Raw genomic sequence first — 24,559 nt, forward strand, 5'->3', positions numbered from 1 at the left:
AGACATACATGTTTGTATAACCTTCCTCTCTATCTATGAATACATGTACATCTCCACCACTACTCCCTCTCTCTCTCTCTCTCTCTCTATATATATATATATATATATATACCTCTACCTATGTATGTCTATCTCTCTATATACCTATTTTGATCTTACTCTTTCATCCCCTTTCTCTCTCTCCTTTTCCCTCTCTTTATCTCCTTTCCTCTGCCCTACTCTGGACTCCGTCCTTTGCTCAGCATGCTCTGCCTTATCCTTTTCTCCTCCTCTTCAGATCTCAGCTTATTCATCTTTTACTCCAGGATGTAAAGCTTAATGCTCCCCAAAATTACATGATGTGACCCTGACACTATTCCCCCACACTCTGTGCTTCCTCTGTCCCATATTTGGCTGCCCACGCTGCCAAGCAGAAATCTGCAGAGAGCAGAAATCTTGTCAGTGTAGTTGTTAGGGTCTCAGCACCAGCACGGTGACTGGCACACAGCAGACACTCAAAAACAATTCATGATGTAACTCAATCAACACTAACAGGTACGAAATACTCCTTCTAGGGTTCTGGATATCATCAGACCCTAAGAAGTCCATGTTATGAGCTTCTTTATCAGTTTCCAGTTATTGAACAGTCTAAGTCAGAAATAAAGCAACTTGTCAGAAGAACACTGGAGTGGCTTACAAAGCTGAGGTGAAAACTTCAGACCATGGCAGTTCCAGAAAACTGAGATGGGGAGCCCTGTGGGTCTCTGTTCACTCTTCCTCTCTTGTGTCGGCTCCTCCTCACACCCAAGCCTGCTGTCACTGATCTCTGCTTCCTCCTCCCAGACATCACAAGCAGCTCCAGCATCACAATTTTAACACTTTTTGATCAGAGGCAAAAATTAAGGTATCTCTTTCCAATTTCCCAATACGAAACCTCAGGGAGGAATTTCAGCCGTGGCCCAGGACTACCCGTGGACCAATCATGGTATGCTAAAGGACAGGGGATTGTGACAGGTCTACCTTAGATCGTCCATGCACCTAAGAGGTTAGGAAGAGAGAGAAGCAAAAAGGACAACATTTGTTACGCCCAGATGTGGAAAGGGGTGCTGGTCCAACATGAAATATAGCCACTTACCCACGGAATGGACCACTGTGCTCAGAATCCAAAAGAAACCTGAGTGGACCCGTGGGACATCAAGCAACAGGCTAAGAAAACAGTGGAGGAATCTGGGTTCTTTCTGTTATGCTATTATAGTACTTCAGTTTTGGTGGTGTATACTTTATTGTTATCCAGACATTCGTTTCGGAATGCTTATACCACCTACTACTTATGCTAAAACTCTGCAAGAACAGGGACTGGGAGTACGACCCAGTCTTCGTCCTCTCGTGACATATTGGTTGCACCCACCTCCTAAATGATCTACAGAATTCCAGTCTTTTCTCAGCTGAATCCATCCTGCAAGCCATTGCCAGGTGCTTCTGTCTAGATTTACACTTTCTTCATCTCACTTTCCTTTACAAAAGGCACTGAGTCTCTTCTTCCCTCTCCGCTTAAACTTCTAGGTCTGGATATCAAGATTACTATCAATCTGGTTTCATCCTACCTAAAAGATGATAGCAAACGTTCCAGTGTTTGTCTAGAAGTGCTGCACACATTAAATAATAAAGCCTTTAAAATGGCTTTACTTGTCCTTCTATGGGCAGTTGCCAAACATACAACAGATACTAAAAATTTCCCATGTGTGCCAAATTCAACTTCACTTATCCACATTTTAGCTCTTAGCACACCCTTATGTTACAGATGATTAAGCAATTAATCATAATCACAAAGAACTATAAGGCCAAGCTAGAAAGCAAATCACTGTTTCCCTCCAAAAGCCGAGCTTTCTCTTTGACTATGCCGCTTCTGAAGTTAGCTTCTCTTAGCTGCTCCTTCAGAGAAACTTTGGCCTAACTGATCCCTCTACCCTATGATACTAATCTTCCCATTCATTTCCTGTCTCAGATCAAACACTACTCTTCTCAAAGACATTGGTAGGTGGGTGGGCTGAAAGGGTCTCACTTGCATCACAAAAACGATTGTCCAGATCGCAGACTCGCTGATACGAAGAGGTCCTAGGCCAGCCTCACTGATACTCTAGATAGAATAGTTCCCCTCTTTCAACATAAGCTTCCCTTTCAACATCCTGTTCTCTCTACACTTGCTCTGCCCTCTATATGCAATCCATTCACATCACAGAAGATACATGAGGCTCCAGAAAAGCAGACAAATCATGTACATGCCCAGCTCGTTTACACAGAGAACAGTCAGCAGTGTCTGTACTTCTGTCAGGTTGCCACAGCTGGAGACAATGGCTCCTGGCCAGAGATGCTTCAACCCATCCTACCACAAACTGGACATTCCCCTCAGCAACAGAAGCGCTCTACCAAAATGTCACTCTTGTCATAGTTTGAAAAACGCTGACCTACATGGACAACGGAAGTTGAGAGTCACAATTAGATATTTCAACTTTTCATTTTAGAGCCCAAATTCCAGAGCTATGAATAACTTCAGAAAGTTTATTAAAAAAATGAAAAAAAGCACTCAGGGCATTTCAGTATACTTTTGATAAATGTCATTATTCTTTGAACTCTGATGAATCTGCAATCTTACCCATCTGCTATTGCCATTGCCCCAAAGCAAGGCTGTCTCACTGAGTTCATGTCATCGTATTTCAAGCCCATGTGTACTTTTAGGCCAAGCTACCTTTCAGAAAGATGACATCTGCTTATATATACTACTAGGGGTGTTATTTAAAATTGTTGTTTCCCTATTATCCCAGTTTGTTCCATTCGAACCAAAAAAAAAAAAGCACCATTTAAGGGGGCCCAGCACCTAGTGGCTAAAGTCCTTGCCTTGCATCTGCCGGGATCCTATATGAGTGCTGGTTTTTGTCCTGGCTGCTCCACTTCCCACCCAGCTCCCTACATGGAAATCAGTTGAGAATGGCCCAAAACCTTGGGACCTTGCACTTGCATGGGAAACACAGAAAAAATTCCTGGCTCCTAGCTTCAGATCGGGTCAGCTCCAGCCATTACAACCAGCCTTGGGGGGGGAGGAGGCAGGGAAAAGGGCGGGGCAGGGGTTGAACCAGAAGAGAGAAAATATTTCTCTATATATCTCTTTCTTTCTGTATATCTGCCTTTCCAATAAAAATAAATAAATCTTTAAGAATATATATGTATGGGCCTGATGGTGCGGCCTAGTGGCAGTTAAGGTCCTCGCCTTGAACACGCTGGGATCCCATATGGGCCCATATGGGCGCCGGTTGTAATCCCGGCAGCTCCACTTCCCTGTTTGTGGCCTGAGAAAGGCAGTTGAGGACAGCCCAAAGCTTTGGGATCCTGCATCCGTGTGGGAGACCTGGAGGAAGTTCTTGAGTCCTGGCTCCAGATCGGCACAGCACAGATCCTTGAGCTCACTTGGGGAGTGAATCATCAGATGGAAGCTCTTCCTCTCTGTCTCTCCTCCTCTCCATTTATCTGACTTTGTAATAAAAATAAATAAATCTTAAAATATATATATTTTGAAATAAATATATATTTAATATATAATATATATTTAATATCATAAAAATATTTTTAATATATATCATACATATATGTGTGTGATTGTATATATATATATATATATATATATATGTATGATTGGGCTCGGCACGGTAGCCTAGCAGTTAAAGTACTCGCCTTGCTCACACCAGCATCCCATATAGGCACCAGTTCTAATCCTGGTGGTCCTGTTTCCCGTCCAGCTCCCTGTCTGTGGCCTGGGAGAGCAGTTGAGGATGGCCCAGAGTCTTGGGACCCTGCATCTGTGTGGGAGTCCCAGAAAGGGTTCCTGGCTCCTGGCTCCTGGCTTTGAATCGGTTCATCCCTAGCTGTTGCAGCTGCTTGGGGAGTGAATCAGCACATGGAAGATCTTCCTCTGTCTCTCCTCCTCTCTGTATGTCTGACTTTCCAATTAAAAAAAAATCTAAATATATATATATATATATATGGTGTGTATGTATATACATTCTGAGCAAAAAAAAAAAAACAAAAAAACTTCTATCTATGGATTCACTCATCAAAAACCCCAAACAAACTATCAAAACTGCTTGAGCAGGACCCTCAGAGCGCGCCTCACATCGGGAACCTGGAATGGGTGGGAGGCTGGGTGGGGCTTTTCCCTTTGTTTCTCCCCTGATCCCTGATACAGAAAAAAAATTATATTTAGTGTGGAAACAACGGTATTACCCACTTTCCTGTAGCCCTTGACCCTTTGTACCCTAATCAACTAAGTAAGATTATTTGAAAAAAAATTAAAATTTAAAAAATAAAAATAAAATAAAAGCATGAGAATGTGAATATAAATCTATACACATACACAGAAAGTAGTCTGGAACATATACACCAAGATATTAACAGTACTTGCGGTGAGTGAAAAAAACTGCAGAATTTTTTTTCTTTTTGTTTCTAAATTTTCAGGCTTAACAGTGGCATTTATAATATTTATTTTCTTAAATAATAGATGCAAACAAATTTCATCCCCAATCATTTCACCCAATAAAACTTTTGAAAATTTCTGACCACTGAAATTTTTTAATTAGTAAGAATCATATTTTTCAAACTAAGCCTTACTTTGAAATTTGCTGTCTGTATTCTTTACATTTCAGTGTGCATTAAATTTGGTTTACATTGAATTCAGTGTGCAAGAGAACTGAGGTGCCAGTATGGGTTCGGCAGCCTCCTAAGTGATGTGGAAATACCAGGGAAACCTAACATTTATTATTCCTTTCCTCACTTTTTTTTTGTAGCCAGCCTATGATAACAACTATATGTGAGACAAACTAGGTCTAATTCAAGACCATTTATGATAAAGCACCAAATCACAGAAAAGAGCTGTTGGGTGGTATAGAAGTTGCAGAAGACGGCAGTTGTATACTGGGGAGTTGGCGCAGAGAGGAAGGCCAGTTTAGAGAGGATCCTGAATGCTGGGGTAAGAGACTAATGTCCGCGTATGAAAGCTCTCAGTCTGAGCACAACAAAGACACTGGTGATTTTAAAGTATCAACTATGACAAGGAGGTTGGCAACTCAAGTATGAATCACTTAGAAACCACCTATGAAGAAATAAAGGCAAGAAGAAGGAACATAGTAAGTTCACTTAAACAAGCCCTAAATGTCTACCTTAAAATACAGTTTAAGACAGGGGGCAATAGTGGTGTTTTCAGTAGAAATTTTAAGCTGCATGAATCTCAAGGGACTGGCAGATGAATGGGCAGAAGGAAACAGAAGCTCATGCTGACAACTGGTGGTTGAGAAATCTGGATGGAACACCAAGTAGGGAAATCATGTTTCAGTTCCCAAAGTGGGAGCTCCATAATGAGTGAAATTCATTATCTTAAACTTTTGGCTATGATGTGTAATTGTTAACCTCTGCCGCTTTGGTTCAAGGCTCTCTTCAGTAAGATATATTATTTGCCATCAAAGCTGATGTGGATTAGGAGCTGAGTATGTGCCCTCCCTTTTAGGTTATATTAATATACCAAAATCGATAACATGCCATAGCTTTCAGAAGCAGTCATAAAACACCCTAAAATATTCCCAGAATACATCTATAAATTATTTGCTCAATGTACTTATGTTAAAAAGGTTGTCAGTTACAATGCTCTGGAAGACTCTAAAATTACAAGCCATTGAATTTGTATTTGATAAAGCTCTTACTGTTTTGGGTCAGAGGGGGTTATGCTGTGGGGAAAAAAATCATTATTTTCCCTAATAAATAAATTACTTGCCTATATTTCATGTATCACTCAGGCCAGCCAGTATTGAAGGCTTAAATAATAAATAACAAATAGCTCCATTCATTTATTAATCATGATGCATCACTCATGAGTATGTGTGTACACGCATATGTATGAGAAAGAAAATGTGTGTGCGTGTATGTGTGTGTGTTGGGGCTATAAGTTCTTTTAAGACTCTCAGATAACAAACCCAATAGCAGGCGCCTGAAACCATGAAAAGTCACACCTTGCGATCATTACCAATTTTTTAGGTTAAAGAAATTACCTTGTGCTGAGTGACCTTTGTGCTTGGCCAGTGCCTGATGCTGAGATGTATTTGGAGTACCATTCTTGATAAACACAAAACCATCTCAAGTATTTAACCTGGGATTGGCTAGTTCTATTAACTCTTGTTAGTGGGGCACTGAGACAAATAAACTCTATAGAGAAAAAGAGAGGAAAAGGAAGACAATCAGATTCTCTCACAAAAACTCTTTCCTTCAATTAAGTAAAAGAAGACAAAAGGTGAGCCAAGTTCACTGTGGGCATTGTATTTCATCCTGAGACTTGGTTGATTAACAGATCCCTAGAGGTGACCAACCTCTACCATATTGCCACAGAGCACTACCTACAGTGTCTCACCATCTGTTTGAAGCAGAGGCAGGTCAACCAAGAGTACCCATTTCCACAAAAAGCCAGCTAAGAAATATATTGCCCTATATTCCATTCCCCAGGGAATATCTGGACCACAGAAACAGCTGGACCTTACAATTAGTTACTATTGGTACTATGCCAGAGCAAAGCCATCAGCCTTGCAGCGACTCCTAAAACAGATGGAGCTCCTCTGTCCTTCCCTTCTCCACGCTTAATGCAAGCACAGGGCTTAGCAGGGGTCCTGGGGACACATACATATATTTAGAAGGATATAAGTCTCTGGACCACTCTATCACTCCAAATTGCAATTTTTTTCTACTTTATTCAGCTCCAGGGCAAAAGATATTTCACTTTTGAGAACACATAAGAAAAAACCTGTCTGCACCAATGACCTTCGCTAATTAGGTTCCTGAATGTTGGGTGGAAGTCAAGTTCTACCACTGTTTGGGGTCTGCAGCTGACTCCTCTGTGCCCTGGGTAAATGATTTCTCATTCTTTGGTCTCTTCTTTATGTGACCCCCTCCACCAAGCAGCCACATGCAGCAGGGCACAGCAGGCTGCCACACCATGAGCCTTGTTTAAAGAACAGGGTCAGCTCCTTGCTGTGAACACATTTTCCTCTGTGGAAGCAGGTTCATGTTTATCTTTCAAGTCCCAGCTACAAACTTGGGATCGCCAACATGTGCCGTGCAGCTGCTGCAGTACCTGATTTATGAACGAATCTGCATATAATTGCACTGGGTTTCTTCCCTGGTCATTTTTTTTTTCTTTAAATAAAATCGCTTAGTTCAGATTGCATAAAGCCCCAATTCTAAAGTCATATAATTTTATGGACAAGGGGCACGGGAGAAGTGGGAGGGAATTCTTTTGTAAGCCACCTGAACTCATTAAAATCCTAAATTCCATAATTTTACACTACCATGTGCCACAACTGAACAGCCTAATTGCTTACCATCTTTATGAGAACCACAAATGGAGCAGCAAAGCCAGGGAACAGGTGGGAGGGCCACACTGGCGGGCTGGGAGCAAGCCCTGTAGAAACTGGATGACTTCAGTTATAAGAAATTTTACTCTTCTCAAAAGTTTGACGGTTGCGCAGGCAGGGTCAGGCCTAGCGCAACGCTTATGTCAAAATGAAGACATCCTAAAATTAGACATCCGTGGTTGGCCTATTTTAAAGGTAGGGCACCAGAAGATGATGTAACGATCCATAGCTTACAATTTTATTTTTACTTATTTACTAACAGGTTCCTGGATGGTAATATTGCACCTTACAATATGAAAGGGAAAAAATATATGTCCCTTTTTTTCTGGCTCCTCATATCAGTATCTGCTGGCTTGAGATTTGCAGATTTGAAAAGTCTTTAGTACTTATCCTACACATAATAAGAACAGTTAATTAATAAGAATGAATGGTGTTAGGGACAGCATTGTGGTATGGTGGATAAAGCTGCCACCTGAAATGCCAGCATCCTATATGGGCAAAGGTCATGTCCCAGCTACTTCACTTCCAATCCAGATCCATGCCAATGGCCTGGGAAAGGCAATGGAAGGAAGATCCAACTGTTTGCCCTCTCTCTCTCTCTCTCTCTCTCTCTCACACCTTAGGAATAAACCCTCTCTCTCTCTGTTTCCTTCCTCCTCCTCCTCTCTCTCTCTCTCAACTCTTTCAAACAAACAAATCTATTTTTTTTAAATGGCTGGTTTTTCAGTACCTGGGTTGATCATCATTTTCCTCACATAGGAAACCCACCCCTTTGATGAAGCTGTTATGTTCTGCTGGCTGTGGGAATAAGCCCAGAACTGTGCAATAAGGAAGGTGTTTTTAGCATATATTCTTTCCTTATATATCAACTGAAAGCAAAAACCAGACCAGTCAAGCCCCAGCTGTCAGACTCCATTCTTAGACTGGATAACCAAGATGTTTGTCCCCTTTGTTTAAAAATTTTATGAAAATTTCTAAAATTTTTTAAATGAAATTCTGTCATTTGCAATCAAATGGTCCCAACTAGAGACCATTATGCTCAGTGAAATAAGTAAATCCTGAAAGGACAAATGTCATATGTTCTCTAATGATATACTGCCAGCTTCATGTAAAGCACAAGATCAATATCCGTTTCAATACTGTTTTGGCTACTTCTCAGCTGATTTTTTTTTTATTTTCATTCATTCAAAAATTTTTTCTTAATTTCTTAACTGACTCATTGGTCATACAGTAGCATCATTTTCTTCAAGAAGGTTTTGATTTTTTTTAATTTCTTCATTGACACATTGGTTATTCAATAGCATGTTATTTAACCTCATGTTGCTGTAAATTTTCTATTTTTCTTCCTGTTGTTTTTGTTTTATGGCTTTTCACTTAAGGGGATGTACAGTAACTGTGTAATAGAGACTATCATATCCAGTTGTGAAGATACAATGCAGTATGCATTTCTACTTCCAAATCAAAGATTGACTCTGAATGAAACTGTTAAATATATCTTGATAATAGGGTGCTGGGCTCTCTGCCACTGTTTATACATACAATGTCAGGATACACTTAAGTAGCAGAATGATGAACTTAAGACTGATAATGAAGGATATAGCATTGTAATAATATAGAGGAAATTAGTAGAAGGGTGTATTTTCAGGAAGGGGGAAGAGAAATTCCAGAGTCTATGGAACTGTATTATAAAATAAATAAATAAACTTTTAAAAAATCATACTTCCAAGGCTCGGCATGATGGCTCAATAGCTAAATCCTCACCTTGTAAGTGCTGGGATACTATATGAGCACTGTTTCATGTCCTGGCTTCTCCATTTTCCATCCAGCTCCCTGCTTATGGTTTGGGAAAGCAGTAGAGGACAGCCCAAAGCCTTGGGACCCTGCACCCACATGGGAAATCCAGAAGCTTCTGGCTGCTGACTTCGCATCAGCGGCCATTTAGGGAGTGAACCAGCAGATGGAAGATCTTTCTATCTCTCCTTTTCTCTGTAAATCTAATCTGCCTTTCCAGTACAAATAGATAAATCTTTTTTTTAAAAAAATTGTATTTCCAAAATTTAATAATTTATCCAAGACTGAAGAAGCTTACTGAAAATTAAGGTTATCAGTGTTAGATCACAAGTCTAAATACCCATGAGTGAAACAAGATCAAGTTAATGGGATCCATACATCTACTAAGTTAAAAGGCGTTACACAGGAGATATCCAAGTGTCAGGAAAGTTGGGAAGTCCACTTACATTTGCAACGAGAGCCAAGAGTGAGAGTTATTCTAAAGATTAGTAATGTGAAGTAAAGTCAGAGTTTAATCAGTGATAAAATGGATGGATAGATGGATGGTAGGATCACAAGTCAATGAATAAAGAAGGTAGCAGTTGATGAGATCCAATCACAGATGAAAAAATCCCAGGGGGTCGGAATGGAGAAGGGTATAGCTCTTGATATCTTGAAGGTGATTGCAACCAGAAGTTGCTGAGAACTCTGTGAGTTCTGTCTTCTAACTGAGGAACACACAGATCTTACCAGAAATCTGATAAAGGTTAGAATTATTAACCAACACCTGTTCCCTGGTGAATGTCATAGAGATATCACTTAAACCTGGCAACACTCTGACCACTCAGCAGCAATTCCAGCAAGCAAGGGCACCTCCTTTTGAAACATGCAGAAACATCTCCTTCTGTCTAAATGAGAAGAACAGGGCATTGCCATTTAGTCTTTAGTTCTCACACCAAGGACAGTCTTGTATTTGGAATTCACTGACACAGAGTAGAGGCCAGATGGATGTCTGTTTTGCATTCAGTCTTTAAGAGAACAGAGTTCTCTTGTGTAAGCACTTAATTGCAGAGTAACCCTGACATAAGAAAAAGAACATTAGCAAAAAAAAAAAAAAAAAAAAAAAAAGTCTGATTTCTAGTTTTTCTCATTTCAAAATAAGGCCAAAAATTATCAAATAAGATCATTCCTCTTTGTTCACCTCTCTTGCCTGCCTTTTCTTCTCAGAAAGTTCCTGGTGCTGTTTCCAGACATCCCTCACCTTTGACAAACTAAGTTACATCAACACTTACTCAGCATTAAACATTTCATATTCATTATATCAATCAATATCAATGACAATGTGCTCAGGTATGTTCCAGTTATTAACTGGAAAGAATCAGTCACCATGATTACTTCCAGTTAGTAAATGAGGAAACGAAAGCGCATCATAATAACATAATTAACCTCAAGGGCACTGATATTTCAAAGCAGACCCCTCCCTTCCATTCTTGATTTTTGTTCTGTGGACCCTACCTGTTCCTACTAGCCATGGCTTTCTCTTTGGCTTGCCAGGTGTCCATTCACCCTTCTAACTACTCATGGCTTGTCCAGTTCTGCAGAATGACGGTAAATATGAATATACTTTATAAACTGTAATGGCCACAGAAATGTGAGATTACATGTGTTTGTGTGTGTTACATTCTTTCCTTCTTCTGTCTTGTTTGATTTTTCCTTACACCTGTTTCTTTACACCTATAGGCTTGCCCCCAACACATCCACAACATGCCTTGAAGCTGCCCATTCCACATCCTCTTCTGTTTGGAAATGGCCTAAGGCCACGTCTGCGCTAGGGTAGGGGTGGTGTTGTCTTCTTGCTGAAAGAATCCTCATGACACCTCCTCTCTGCCAGCTTCCCATAGCTCACTCATTTACTTCTATGTCATTTCCAGCATTTCCCATTGCTCTTCAAATTGGCCCCACATGTACTTCTTGAAAGCCTGAAATAGCCATCCTGGCATATCCCCATGTTGTCAACAACAACAAAAAATTCTCTTGGGTCCATGGGGAACAGCCACCTCTTTGAGCATTTATTACATTACAGGGATGAGCATCTCACATACTATCTCACTTAGTCCTCTCAATATCTCTGTGAGAAGCAGGCATATGGAAACAGTATCTCCATTTATTCGTAAGCGAAATTAAGAATGCCTTTAAGATTGCATATGCTCAGAGGCCAAGCAAATCAAATCATATGTGTATCTCTGACACCTAAGTTCTTAACTGTATGTTATACCCCACAATGTAAGAGAAAAGCATTTTCTTTATTCTCTGAAATTTAAAAAAAAAAAAAAAAGACATTCTGACTCTTCCAGACTCACCAGGAACTTTCTGTAATCCTGAACAGATTTTTGATTCCCAGGTCCAGCATATTTACACAGTAGAAGTACATAGAGAGAAGTCTTAGCTCCTGGTCTGGTGTCTTGATTTAACCATTTCCTGGCCACTATCCCATGCATATCCATACACAGCTACCATCTGAGACAACAGAATGGGAGAATACCTGAAAGAGGAAACTGAACATGAATTGCTCTTCTCCACAAAAGTCATATCATACACTTCTATTTTTTATCGGTCAACAGAGCCCAAATGCTTTCCTGTTAATAAGACAGCAGGTGACATAATAAATAAATAAATAAATAAATAAATAAATAAATAAATAAATAAGGCCCAGTGTGGTAGCCTAGCGGCGAAAGTCCTTGTCTTGCATATGCCGGGATCTCATATGGGCACCAGTTCATGTCCCAGCAGCCGCACTTCCCATCCAGTTCCCTTCTAATAGCAGGGTAAAGCAGTCAAGGATGGGCCCTGGGACCCTGTACCCACATGGGAGACCTGGAAGAGGCTCTGGGTTCCTGTCTTCCAATCAGCTCAGCCCTGGCCGTTGCGGTCATTTGGGGAGTGAATCATTGGATGGAAGATCTTTCTGTCTATCCTCCTGTCTGTATATCTGACTTACCAACAAAAATAAATAAACTTTTTAAAAAATTAAGTAAATAAGTAAACAAATCTTTAAAGGAAATAGTGATGCAAACTATCTAGTCCATTGTTTGCCAGCAGCTCGACTTGGGTGCGCACCCAAATCTCCCGAAGTCCTGTTAAGCACAAACAGCTGAGCTCCACCCCTAACACTTCTGATTCAGCAGGTCAAGGATGAGGCCTGAGGCTTATAAATTTCCAAGCCATGATGCTCCTGGTTTGGAAGTCATATCTTGAGACGACTCAACTAGGAAGCTCAACTTGTTGATCATTCCAACCTAGCACACGAGAGAGTGCAGAGGAGCACAGGGCACTGGTAAAAATGACAGCACTGTAAACCATAAGCCCCTCTCAGGATAGATTGGAGCAGGTAACGCTCCCTACACCCTGAGCCTCAGTCCCCATACAGGTACAGTCATATCCTGAAAGTGGGAACATCAAAGTTACTGGGAGAATATAGGCTAGAAGCTCAACCAGATGCTAAGCCAAACAAGTAAAAGTTACTTTTTAGAAAATAATAACGTAGCAAGCTGAGGAGGAGGGAAGTCATAATGAATAGCAAATAGGCATTTCTCCCACATTCCTGTTGTAATCAAAGAAAAAGAAAGTGAAAGTATGCAGTAAAGAAGACAGAAAAAGAATAAAACACATAATTCCAGCCTTTCTGAATGATGCTGGGGCCTAAGAAAGATTCTGAGATGAGACCATGTTTCTTGATCATAGGAAGCAGAGGGGGTGGTCTTACTCAGGGACGAGCATCCTATGTTATTAAATGCATTGTTTTACCTTTAAGGTAAAGGGGCTTCAGGAAAGAAAGAAGTACAAAGAAGATGGGACGTGGTTGTGAGTTAGTGAAGAGTCTTCAGAAACACAACATGCTTTCAACAGATACAAACCTTTTGACACTACATGCCATACTCATGCCCTGAGTGTGGATTAGGACCATCACGTTTTATAAAACAAATGAGAAGAACTGGATCCGGAGCTGTGAAACACATTCCCTGGCACAGCCCCAGCCCATTCCCGCCCACTGCCAGTTCACTGGTGGCAGAAATCTTAGCATTTTCACCATGTAAGGAACCATGAAACCTCTGAATGAGGAACAGCCCATTTCCTGGCTCTCTTCATTGCAATCCCTTCTCATTTAAAATTTATAATGAATGCGAACAATAATCAGTTTGTAAATACTGTTTTTAAATTCACTCAAGCTTTGCAGGCAGAGCCCTTTTAGGTAACAAGTATGTGGCTCATTACTCTCTCATTAGCAAGATAGGAATAAAGATGCAAAAAAAAGGTGGGGAGGGGGGTGAAAGAAAAGGAAAAGAAAATACCCTTTCCAAAGATATTGTTGGAGTCTAATTGCCTGCAAGGAATTCTTAATAATGTTTACTAATGCCTTTTCAGCCTTGCCAATTTTATAATGCTCATTGCAGATGCAGGTGTGACGTCTGTGGTCCCTGCTGTGATTATAAGCAAGTGAGTTTAGACATCTAGAATAGTCACTCTGGAGAGTTTTTAGCCCCATCTTATGTTTCCAGAATGCAATCACATCCACTGGAGCATCAGGAAGCAAATCTGAGGCTCTGGTATTTTTATTTAAAATTAAATCTCTGGTTGGACCAGACCTGCCATTCACTTAGAAATTAGGAATCCATTCCAAGCTTGTTCACTGAGGCAAGAGTAACTCTTTGACCAAATCTCACAAGAAGTTAAAAGGCATTTTGTCCCTCTTACTTTCAAAAAATTCTGGTTGGGGCCGGTTATTCTCCTGTCTGGAACACGAGGCACTTTGTAATCCTCATCGGCATTATAGGAGTCTAAAAATGAAATTAGTTTTACTGGTTTCTTGGATCTCACTGCTGCTAGAGGAAAGTAACAAACAAAGCAAGAGGACTTAACAAGAAACTATAGTAGTTTGATCTGGAGTAGTATTGAAAAGAAAAAAAAACAATTATTTTCCTTCTAGCCAACCGCAGTGTTGTATTTAGGAAGAATATTTTTAAAATGTTTTGTAGGAAATAAATAACTGGTTGCTGTAGGAAAAACCTTTGCATGTTACTAAACACAGGCAGAAAATTTGTAAGTTCAGTACAGCTAAAGACAAAATTCTCTGGAGTTTTACCTTTTCTGTTTCTTCCAAGCCAAGCCCTATTCACCCTATGCCACATTTTTGCCTCTTTCTCACAAATGTATCCCAACCACTGAAACGGCCTTTGTAAGCCAATGGTGACAGCTGAGCTGTGACTCCTTCATTAGGAAGTGGCTTTCCAAGGGAAGCTGGACCTAGTCTCTTTACACTGGTGATCCTGGTTCCTTTCAGATTTACAATGGGAAACGTCTTGACTCCAATGAAATGCCTTACAAATCTACTGTCTAAAACAGAACTCTTGCAACCAACTTGTTTGTAGGAGTCTGCTGCTGATTACACAGGGAAACCAAGCAGAGAACTGTGAACAAGTTTCTCCAAATTCATAACACAAGATTTAAAAGATAAAAAGAAGCTATAACTCCAAAACCACCAAACCAAAATCAGGCACTATGCCCAGAGCTGGGGTCTGTTTCCAGAATGAGCCAATGCCTCCAACAGGCAAGCAAAAGAACCTAACAGGAATGGACAGACAATGGAAACAACTTGGGCTGGGATTCAAGTCTTCTTGGTGTGTCATGCACTCGCTATATGTGATCTTAGACAAACTACTTGACCTATCTGAATGTCAATATTAGAGCCTGCAATACGAAGTGCAAATGTACACATGTTCTCACACATGGCTTTAAATCCTGGCTTTTAATTGGCTGTGTAACCTTAGGCACATTACTTAACCAGAGTGCTCCTGAACAGTGAACTATAGATAGCCATACTAGCTCCCTCCCAAGGGTAGTGAGAGGATGAAAGGAAGGAAAATACAGGTGCAGGACCTGGGAACCAGCTTCCTGGGAGTCAGCAGTGATGGCCGGGTCACTGACTGGGTCACTACAGCCATGTAAGGGCCTGGGATCAAGCTTCTTGAGCCCAGCTTTGCTTTACTCCAAGTCAGGCCATTGAGAGAATTTGGGGAGTGAACCAATCAACAGGAACGTCCTCTATCTGTCTCTTTTTTCTGTCTTTCAGGGGGGAAAAAAATCTTTAAAAGATAATTATGCAAAACATTCTGCTATATGCAACTGAATTCATGGATACTTTCAGAATTGCATTTTGAATTACGAGTTGGAGCAAAAATGTGGATGAGTTACACTACTAGAAAATAAGACTTCATTATGCAAATGTTTCTTTACTTTTGAGAATCTGAGAGAAAGAACTTAACAAAGTAATTTGTCTTTTCTTTTATGTAAACACTTTACTTCTATCTTTCCCTTGTGTTAAAATTGTGTCTTGGGACCCAGCGCGATAGCATAAGGCTAAAGTCCTTGCCTTGGATATGCCAGGATCCCATATGGGTGCCAGTTTATGTCCCAGGTGCTCTACTTCCCATCCAGCTCCCTGCTTGTGGCCTGGGAATGCAGTAGAAGACAGAAAGCCTTGGGACCCTGCACCTTCCTGAGAGACCTAGAAGAAGCTCCTGACTCCTGGCTTCAGCTCGGCGCAGCTCTGGCCATTGCGGTCACTAGGGAAGTGAATCATTAGACGGAAGATCATCCTCGCTGTCTCTCCTACCCTCTGTATATCTGCCTTTCCAATAAAAAAAAATATAGTTTTTAAAAATTGGGGCAGAAATATAATTTAAATTCGAAAAGCTATACAAAAGATCATTGAAATTAAGAGATGGATTTTGGGGGAAAAAAGTAAAAATTAATAAGCCAATGGCCCAAACAACCAAAAAGTGGGTAAAAAGAGTCAAATTAATAAAATCAGAGATGAAACCAGAGTTGTTACAGCTGACACCACAGAAATAAAACGAACCAGCAGGAATTATTACAAACAACTATGTACCAACAAACTGGAAAACCTAGAAGAAATGGCTAGATTTCCAAACATTAACAATTTATAAAAGCTGAGGAATGAATACATACAAAACCATAATGGATCAATAAAAAATGTTGACATTAAATTAATAATGAAAAGTCTCCCAAAAAAGAAAAGTCCATTACCAGGTGACTTCATTTCAGAATTCCACCAACTCTTTAAAGAATAACAAATGTAAATTCTTCTTAATCTATCCAAAAACAATTGAAAGGGGAAAAAAAATTCTTCAAAACCATTTCTATGAGGCAGGCCAGCATTATCTTGATTCCAAAACCAGAATCAGATATATCAAAAAGAAATGTATAGAGCAATATCCCTGGTGAATACAGATGCAAAAACCCTTAACACAAACGCCACACATTGACTCCAGCAGTAAATAAAAACATGTCATCCACCCAGAGCAACTAGATCTTGTGCCAGGGAAGCAAGAATGGTTCAACTTTAGCAAATTAATAAATGCGATACATCACAGCCAGAAAATGAAGCATAAAAGCCCTACAATGATCTCAACAGACGCAGAGAAAGTGTTTAATAAAATTAATAGAACATTGCTTTGCAATGTAAAAACTTAAAATTTGCTATAGAAGGCAGCACCGCTCAGCCTCTAGGCCGCCCTTTCCCGGCCACGGTGCTACCCTCTGGAGAGCTGGCTGGCCACACGGTGCACCCAGGTTGCTGGGCTTAGCAAGCGGCCAGATGTCCTGTTGGCTACAGGCTGCCCTGCTGTGAGACCGAGCTTCAGGCAGGCACAGAGCTGTAAGAGAGCCTCTGGCTGCCCTGGGTCTCTGACAACAACAAATTGAAAATGGACACATCACACTCATGGTTATAAGTGTTAAAAATAATAGACACCATCTACCTCTTCTTGGAAACATCAGCTTTACTCGGAAAACAAATATTTCTGATGGCTTTATAAAGAGCTGTTCTATCATGGATGTGACTCTCTATCTCCCTAATCCCCCCACACCTCCATCTCTCTCACTTGCCTTTCAAATAGACAAAAATATTTTGTTAAAGTTTAAAGTTTACTTCGGACCAAAAATTCTTTGGGATCCACTGGGGGGAGCGGGGGCTAAAGCCGCTCCTGGGATTTGGAAAGGGCCATTGCCAGATGTCACTGCCACCCAGTCTTTCTCCTCGTCGTCCGTCTGTCCATCCATCTGTCCATTTGTCTGTCCTCCGTCGTCCTCTGCCTAGCTTTTACTGGCTACTTTTATATCGTTCACCACCAATCACTTCTCCCTGTTCCATTTGGCTCTATCTGATAGGCCAGTAGCAATGACATAATCACAGCGGTGGGGGGGGGAGCATTAGCCTATCCCTGTGACTTCCTATTTACCTGTTGGTGAGACCAACTCCGCCTCCTGGCCCAGGGCCAGCTGCCATCTTGCAACGGCCCCTCCCAATCCCAGGAGTGGCTTTAGCCACCCCCCCAATCCATGATGTGATTGAAAAAAAAAACTGCATATGTTTCAACTCCATGCCCCAAAACATTAAGGTCATATCATTTCCCTACATATTTGGAAGACAAAAATTATTGCTTTGCAGGAGAAAACAAAAATAATGCCTGTGGACTAGGCTGCTCTCTGTGAGAAATGAGAAGCTGGTTTCCTGATCCCAAACTCCTATTAGAAAAAAAATAATAATAACATTCATCATTCTTCTTTGCTCAGAGCTTAAGCACATTTTGTAACTGGAAACCAGTAAGTGGATCCTGGGGAGTCCCCATTCAGTACCAGGTCAGACTGCAGTGAAGGTTCTTCCTGGTAAATCTCCTGGTGAGGCGAGTTGCCAAAAAAATACCTTTGAAATCTTGTCTTCAACACATGACCCAGGCAGCTGTTCCTGGGTGGACAACTTCACCTCTTGAGCCCCATTTTCTTCAATTGTTTAATATTAGAGGGTCATCTTTACTTCTTTAGGTTATGGTAAGGATATCCCAAAATTCATACTGCCTTTCCCATTTTCCTTAGAAAAGAGTTCCTTGCTTTATAAGCAAAGAAGTATGTGGAATTTTAGGTTAGTTTTTTCTTAAATGAAAACTTGAGTACCCACTCACAATTCCTTCGCAAGTTGATGTCTTCCCTGAGCTCCTCCAAACATCCTCCAGTTGACCCCCACTTGCTTTCAACTTTCTCAAAGCTCAAAGCTTTAGCTTGCCTACTCTGGGTAAGAATTCACACTGTATCTTAGAGTCAGGTAGCAAAGGCATCCCAACAAGGCAATCCCCTGTTTTTCCTTGTAATAATCGGACACCTCATTGGGATAAACGACTTGGCCATCAGGTTAATAGTTTACCCATTTTGGAGATGGATTATTGCTCCATAAAACTATGCTGCATGGTACTGTTATCATTTAATTTTATGTTGCATAAAGTAAAAACTCAAGACATCACCTTTCTGAGCACTGCTCTCCAGCATCATTCTCAGATCTTGGGGCACCTGGATGCTTCAGGAAGCTGACCACTCATGAAACACAATGCTTTGGGGAAGGAAAAACATTTCCATAAATTTTAACTAGAAGTGAAAATATTGGATGGTGAGGCACTGAAAAGAAGCAGGAACTGTCTCCTGTTATGCTGTTTGTAATATTTTTAAAGTGTGAATATGACCTACACATCACCTTATCTTCTCACAGCACTCAGAAAATGTCCAAAATCCGTATCACTATCAGGGCTTTCCTCTATTTGAACAGCTCCTGCCTCTCTACAGCCTCATCTTCCTAGATAGTCTCCTTATTTTATTCTACTTACAAAGGCCAAAAAACACACTAAGATTTAAGTAACAGTGTTTTCAGGTTATCAGCTTAGGGGCCATTTCTGTATTTCTTTTCTGCTTTGAGCTTGTAAATTTTCTAAGAATCAAAAGTGTATTTTTCGTAACTCTTTCATAGAGGATTTGAATGCTATATGAGGGAAAGGAGTTTAAGGAGGCAATCCTATAACTAATGCTGGCTACTTTACAAGGAAAGCAAGGCTAACAACTGGGAACAGCCTTCAGCAAGGGCAACAAAAGGATTAGCAAGCAACAGAGGCTAGGAGAGAACACTGGGGATATACCTAAAATCTGGTGAAGTGAGGCGAGACTGAATGGAAGGTAAAATTCCTTGACTATTCTTCCAAAACGCATATTCAGTCTCTAAGGCTCACCTCCCTCTTAGGCTTCGCCCTATCCTGCTAGGACTCAGGGCTGATTCTAGGCAGCTGGTTGAGTGTTTTATGGTCACCAGGAAAGGAGATATGGGGTTGAGGAAGACTGATACCCTGGAAGCAGGCCTGAGACATATGGGATCCAAGGGTATACTCCAGAAACAGCTGAGGGAGCTGGGGAAAGGGGCAGGGAGGCCTCCTCAAGCAGCCTTCCCACTGCTTTCTCCAGGCACTTTGGCAGGTGGACTTGCCAACTCTCCTCTAGTCAGTGGTTTACCACTGCAAAAAGACTCAAATCTCCAGAAAAGAGAACCTCAAATGAAGAGAAACAAGTAAGTTGAACAACAGGCTGTTAAACAATACTTAACTAGCGTCTCCTCCTGCTTCTACTCTTGTGTGAGTCTGACTAGTCTACAAAATACATCATCTCAAGGTAGAGAACACTGAAAGTGTGTTTCAGCTCTTGCAATGCTTGAAAGTTTATTTGATTAGGGAACATCTTTATCGTTATAGGACAGCTTTCATTTTCCTTTTAAAAATCTTCAAGAATAATAACATTATTAATGTGGAGTGAAGTCATACTTACTATTAACTCAGAAGGCAGTGAATATGACTTCACTCCACATTTTTTGGTCCCTGTGATCATACCACTCTGACATCAAGTAACCAAAGAGAGGTAATCTAAAAACAATGTGATTGAACAGCAGTATTTCAAGCGGTGAGCAAATATACTTTAATAATCATCAGGGTTCCTGATGACACAGAGTAAGCACCTCAAGAAAAGCCTGGTCATGAACTCACAAGGAGGACTTCAGACTAGGTCATTCCTACCTGCGCCACCTTCATGCTGCCATTCCAATGACCTTGAATCATTCCAATGTCCCAGGTTCAGTGAATGGAGACTGTAATTTGAATACTAAGTGTCTAAACACAAAAGTTCAAACGTCTACACAGGTATGACAGTATGCACAAGTGGCATCAAGACTCCGAACTATGATTATATCTGATATTTGAAGCTCTTCAGCCAGAGAAGTAATCATAATATCTTCATCCATAAGGATCATGATCCTGAAATTCAACCGTTTTTTAAGATAGCTCTACTATTCTCGGTAAATGCATTGATTCTTAAATTATATCTAATGCATATGCCAAAATGAACTCGGAAGCATTATAGTATAGTGAACAAGAAAACAGATTCCTGAATTAAAAACACCTGTAACTGATACATTTTAGACCTTGATTAAGTTCATTAACTTTCCCAAGCCTTAGTTTTCTCAACTTTACCCAGATATTAAGAATTTTTTTTAAAGATTTATTTATTTTTATTGGAAAGGCAGACATACAGAGAGTAGGAGAGACGGAGAGTAAAATATTCCGTCCAATGATTCACTCCCCAAGTGGCCACATTGCCTGGAGCTGAGTCAATCCAAAGCCAGGAGCCAGGAGTCTCTTCCAGGTCTCCCACGGGAGCGCAGGATCCCAAAGCCCTGGACCGCCCCCAACTGCTTTCCCAGGCCACAGGCAGGGCGCTGGATGGGAAGCAGGGCTGCCGGGATTAGAACTGGCGCTCATATGGGATCCTGGTGCATTCAAGGTGAGGACTTTAACCACTATGCTATCACGCCGGGCCCGATATTAAGAATTTTAAAACAGGTCGATCATATAGAAACTTTTAAACAGTACTTATCCAATAAGGATGAACTATCACTAGATAACAAAATGTTATTATTTTTAAATATCTATTTGTTTCTTTATTTGAAAGCCAAAGAAACAAAGAAAGAGTCAGTGAAACAGAGAACAGAGAGAAAGAGAAAGAGATCTTCAAATGGATGCAAGTGACAAGTCTGGCCAGACCAAAAGCTAAGAGTCAGGAGCTCCATCTCAACTAGGTCTCCCTTGTGGGTGGCAGGGGTCTAAGTTCTTGGGTCATCTTCTACCACTTCTCAAACACATTTAGCAAGAAACTAGATCAGAAACAGAGCAGTGGTACTAAAACTGATGCCATCATCAACACTGCTCCAACAGCAATCATTAATTAATTACCACAGCAAGAACCCATACCAGGTCTCAAAAGGCCAATCATGCAGATGGACACTGAACTTAAAGTATGTTTGGCAGACACTGTGGTACAGCAAGCAAAGCCACCTCCAGCAATGCCAACATCCCATGTGTCCTGGCTGCTCTGGGACCAGCTCTCGATCCAGGTCCAATCTAATGACCTGGGGAAAACAGCAGAAGATGGCCCAAGTATTTAAGTCCCTGCCATCCATGTGAGAGTCCAGGAAGAAGCTCCTGGTTCCTGGCTCTATCCTTGCCCAGCTCAGCTGTTGTATGGCCCTCTGGGAAATAGGCCAACTAATGGGATGTGTGTGTGTGTGTGTGTGTATCTCCCTATCTCTGTAAATCTTTCATAAAAAGAAATCTTTCATAAAAATCTGTTTTCATCACTAATATAATTTCTAGTGGGATATAAAACATTATATTACTTAAATGTATATATTTATATCATAATATCAGGCATGCTTTTTATGTTATGATGAACTACCAAGATCTTAGGATTAAATGCTTTAACCTGTGGATAGTAGAATTATGGGGCTTTACTACTTTCACTATATAGCCCAAATTTTCTTCACTGGGTCTGTATGACTTTTACATCAGAAAATGTACTAAGACAATATAATCCAAAAGAAATCCACCTTGATTGTTTTCGATGTTGCTTGGAAAACCACCAGGGTTGTCCACTCTTTTACAGGATTAATTTGAATGGCCTGAAAACCATTTGAATTTGTACCTTGTTCCTTCGAAATATCATGTTTGTGACAGATTAACTGGAAAGAACGTATGATATGTTCAGAAAATGAAAAAACAAAGGCCTAAATTCTAATCCTCACTCTGCCCCAAACAACCTTTGGTGTAAGTGTGAAATTGAAATTAGGTTATCTGTATTCAATTTCTGCTTCCCCTGGCTATGAGCTGTATGACCCTGAGCATTCATAAACTGGAATGCTAATTGTTCCTATCTCTCAGGACTGTTACGAAGATCAAATGGGCCTTTAACCTCATACCTAACACTCTCAAAGTCCTTATTGTCTTTCTCACTCTAAATGAGAAGGAAAGCCAGTATGTTTTTTTTTTTTAGATGATGTTAACGTAATTGATCAAAGTGGGATGGATCAAAGGTTAGGGAAAAGTGGGTGTGATCATTGGTTCCAAATTTTCTATTTATCCTTCGCGTTTCGGGGGCGGAGTTTGAGGGGGCTACAGGGAGCAGCTGGCAGGCTGAATATGACCAGTATGTTCTTGAAGGAGGAGTTCCAGAAGGAAACCACATCTCTGCCGTGCAGTGCTTTCCCACAGGCCAACCAGTCTCCCTCTCAGAGTCACACACCCTTCCTCGATATTCATTTAGTTCCCATCATCTCTCTCATACAGCCTTGAAGACCTCTGGGTCACCCATGGGAGTTAGTAGGGAGGAAAGCAAGGCACATGGCGCCTGCTGACAACCACAGACCATCAAGATGACCTCTCTTACCTTTCAAAGAAACAGTTTGTCTGTGCAGCCCAAGGCAAAGCAGGCGCTGTTGACTTTGCTTTGTTAGAAACTATCTGGGATCCTCTGAGTTTTTTTGATGAATTGTTTGGGATAGATAAAATAGCGCTGTCCTCATTCTCCCTGATGTGCCACAAAAAGCAGATTAACAAAGCATGTGCTCTACACAACGGAAAATGCGGCCCTGCAAAAACAGTTCTTGAGGGAGAAAATTTTTTTGTCCCTTGCTGATAACTTTCCCACACATTGTGTACAGCCTGGGATGGTCTGAACTTAGAGTTACCTTTTCTCATTGAAAAGCATCAGGAGGACTCAGGTTGAAGACCCTACACATGCTCTGCAGCTAAAGCTAGAGCAGATGGAGGAGGGTGGGCACAGGAAACTTGTTGGGAATTCAAAAGATTCACTCCTAGCAATGATGACTCATGAGGCAGCAACAGAAGGGGAGAGACAAAAATGATTCTGGACTGCAACAACATAGTGCTCAGAGAAAGTAAGGGCAGCAGTTACAGAAGGCCATATAGCCTAGTGGTTAATCCATGTTGCTTTGCACTTAGACCATCTTTGGTTTCTGTCCTACCCCTCTTGCCCACTCAGAAAGGTAACCTTGCCGAGCCTCTCCCACATAGGAGGAGAGGAAGTTTGACCTAACAGCAATAGCTTTGGGGTCCCAATGAGGTAATGAAAGTAAAAACCTTATAAAGCAAAATTAGTGACTTGAACAATATCATGCACATCCTTGAAACAAATCCTTTCTTGAGTCCCAGGTGTCCAAAGACTCAGACACAAGAACAGAAAGCACATTTACATAACAGTAGTTCTTCAAGAACCCTCAACTCCTTCCTGGAGGAAATCCGATTTGAAGGACCATGGAGAATCAATGTAAACCTTGCACATGATCTCATTCTCTAACTGTAACTGATACTACATTAAATTATAAAGACCTAGGGCTGGCACCATTCGTATAGTAGGCTAAGCTTCCATTTGCAGCACATCCCATATAGGCAATGGTCCAGGTCCCAGCTGCTCCACCTCTGATATAACCCCCTGCATGGGGCCTGAAAAAGAAGCAGAGGATAGCTCAAATTTTGGACCTCCTGCACCCACAGGGGAAACCCAAAAGAAGCTCCTGGTTGCAAATCAGCTCAGATCCAGCTATGTAGCCATTTGAGGAATAAAACAGTGAATGGAGTATCTCTCTTTCTGTTTCTCTAGCATACGTACATGGACACGCACTCCTCTCTGTGTAACTGCCTTTCAAATAAAAAATAATTTTTTTAACTTATAGAGTTCAATGGTTACTGAACAGTTGTAACACACCAACCAGCATCCAAGATTTTTTTACATCTTCTGGTTTGATCCCTAGAAAAACACTAATAATAGTAGATATTTTATTTCTATTATCCTCAGTTTACAGAAAACAGAACTGAAATCTATAAACTTGCCAAGTCACCCAAATAGTAGATGGCAAGGCTACAATTTTCCTGTGCACATAAATGGTCCATTTTGTTCATGTCATCGGTCCTTCCATGCCAATTCGATACCTTTCCATGGAAAGCTATTAGGATTATCTTTTCATCACATCATATTAGCTCTAATCCTGTGACAAGATTAACACCCTGCATGTGTTTTAGGTATTAAGCAGAAACCCTGTTCACAGTGGCTGGAAATCATGCTGAATGGTTTCTGCA

The sequence above is a fragment of the Ochotona curzoniae genome, unplaced genomic scaffold (genome assembly GCF_017591425.1).
Source record: "Ochotona curzoniae isolate NIBS_2020 unplaced genomic scaffold, NIBS_Ocur_1.0 contig_1, whole genome shotgun sequence".
NCBI lineage: Eukaryota > Metazoa > Chordata > Mammalia > Lagomorpha > Ochotonidae > Ochotona > Ochotona curzoniae.